Source organism: Portunus trituberculatus, chromosome 24, assembly GCF_017591435.1.
Source record: "Portunus trituberculatus isolate SZX2019 chromosome 24, ASM1759143v1, whole genome shotgun sequence".
Lineage (NCBI taxonomy): Eukaryota > Metazoa > Arthropoda > Malacostraca > Decapoda > Portunidae > Portunus > Portunus trituberculatus.
The window spans coordinates 5172144-5174643 of NC_059278.1; the positions used below are offsets into that span (position 1 = coordinate 5172144).

The window sequence follows — 2500 nt, forward strand, 5'->3', positions numbered from 1 at the left end:
TTGTTGTTGTTGTTGTTGTTGTTGTTGTTGTTGTTGTGAGGATGGTTTTGATTTTCTGGTCCTTTCATTTTTTTTTTTTTTTTTTTGTGATATTGTTATTGTTTTTATTATTTAGGTAACTTATTTTTATCCTTATTTTCTTTTTCTTTTTTCGTCTTCTTCTTCTTCTTCTTCTTCTCTTTCATCTTCTTTTCTGCACCTTTTTTCTTTTTTCGTCTTTTTCTCCTTTCTTCTTTTCGTCTTCTTCTTCTTCTTCTTCTTTTTAATCTTTTTATTCCTTGTCACGCTGTTGTTCTTCACCTTGTTATTATTGTTATTGTTCATCAGATTATTCAACTTTTCTCTCTCTCTCTCTCTCTCTCTCTCTCTCTCTCTCTCTCTCTCTCTCTCTCTCTCTCTCTCTCTCTCTCTCTCTCTCTCTCGTCTTATATCTGTACATTCTAAGAAATGATATCACGCCAGTATGTATTTATTTGTTTGCTTAATTTATCATTGTTGTTTTACCATTAGAATTTATCAATATTCTATTTTAATTGTTGGTGTGGAAGAGAATATAAAAGGTGTGTGTGTGTGTGTGTGTGTGTGTGTGTGTGTGTGTGTGTGTGTGTGTGTGTGTTGAATATTTGCTTTTGTTTTTTCATTATTCTTGTTCTTCCTCTTCTGAATTTTCTCCTAGTTGTCTTTTTCCTCTTCCAGTTATTCACCTCGCTTGCTTTTTTTTCCTATATTTTGTTCCTTCCATATATTTTTCCTCTTGTTCATCTATTATTTTTTATTTCCTCTTGTCTTTCACTACAATATTTTCTTTCAAATTTGTTTTAATTTTTTTTTTCGAAGCCTTGTCTTTCACTTATTTCCTCGTTCTTCTCCTCTTCTTCCTCCTCCTCTTCCTCCTCTTCCTCTACGGCCAGTACTCTTCTCCCCCCCCCAAACTCAGGTATTCCCCCACCAAACATTCCCCCAAAGCTAAACTAACCAGTTACTAATGGCACAAGGCACTCCTCTTCCCTTCCTCCTCCTCCTCCTCCTCCTCCTCCTCCTCCTCTTCCTCCTCCTCCCCACACTTCTTCCCCAAGGTGAGTTAGACAGGTATACTGCTACTCCCTTCCCTCCTCCTCCTCCTCCTCCTCCTCCTCCTCCTCCTCCTCCTCCTCTACTTACTGTCTTCTTTCCCTTCACTTTATTCCTCCATTCACTTCTTCCTTGGCTTCTCCTATAATGTATTTCTTCTTTGTCTTCCTCTTCTTCTTCTTCTTCTTCTTCTTCTTCTTCTTCTTCTTCTTCTTCTTCTTCTTCTTCTTCTTCTTCTTCTTCTTCTTCCCCCTCGAGTAAGATGATGCAGTGACCAAAAATAATGATGATGAAAAGGAGTGGGAGGAATAAAGAGAAGAAGAGGAAGAAGAAGAGGAGGAGGAGGAGGAGGAGGAGGAGATGGTGATGGAGGAACAATATGGAGAGAGAGAGAGAGAGAGAGAGAGAGAGAGACACAGTGAGAGAGAAAAAATGGCTTGGTAGTGGGTGGACATTCTCTCTCTCTCTCTCTCTCTCTCTCTCTCTCTCTCTCTCTCTCTCTCTCTCTCTCTCTCTCTATCTCTCTCTCTCTCTTCCCCGTTAAGGTGAATTTTTTTTTGTCTCGTAGATTTGGTCGTAGGAATGTGTGTGTGTGTGTGTGTGTGTGTGTGTGTGTGTGTGTGTGTGTGTGTGCGCGCGCGTGTGCGTGCGTGTGTGTGCGCCATATGTGACCTCATTACAGTACCGTCACACCTGGTCCGTAATTAATTAGTACCTGTGGACGAGGACGGGGGGGAGAGAGAGGGGGCTGGGTCAAGTGCAGCGGAGACATAAGGAAACACAGGGGAGGAACAAAACACGAGCATGAAGGAACACAAACGAAGGACAAAGAGTAGAGGAATGGAAACTTAGACCTTGTGAAGTCGTTTGTGATAATTGTGGTGTTGTAAAAAGAGAGAAGAAGAAGAGGAGGAGGAGGAAGAGCAAAGGGAAGTTAGAAAAGGAGAGAAAAGAATAGAGATGTGAGGAAGGAAATGAATGGATGTGAGAGAGAGAGAGAGAGAGAGAGAGAGAGAGAGAGAGAGAGAGAGAGAGAGGAGTAGAAGATGGGCATTTGGAAGGGAGAGAAGAGGAGAAGTAGAAGACGGAGAGGAGTGGAGAGAAAAAAAAGAGAAGATGTATAAGAGAGGAAGGAGGATAAAGAAGAAGAGAAAAAAACGTAGAAATGAGATAAGGAGGAGAGGGAAGAAAAAATAAGAGAAGAAAGGAAGATTATGAAGAATATGAGAGAGAAGGAGAGAAGAGGAGGGGGAAGAGAATATAAGTGTTGTTGTTGTTGTTGTTGTTGTGTGTTGTTGTTGTTGTTGTAATTTTACTTAATAGTCTGTTTGTATTTTCACTTCCAGCTTGACTATTTTTCTTTACTGACTCATAAAATACAAGTTTTGAATATTGGAACTTTTTATTACTGCAACTCTCTCTCTCTCTC

General features: G+C 40.2%; 1 protein-coding gene across 5 annotated transcripts in view; it reads left to right on the forward strand.

The window, feature by feature from the left end:
- The window catches only part of LOC123508445 (protein FAM102B-like), a 75736-nt gene that overhangs the window by 5898 nt on the left and 67338 nt on the right, over positions 1 to 2500 (forward strand). The window lies entirely within an intron of this gene.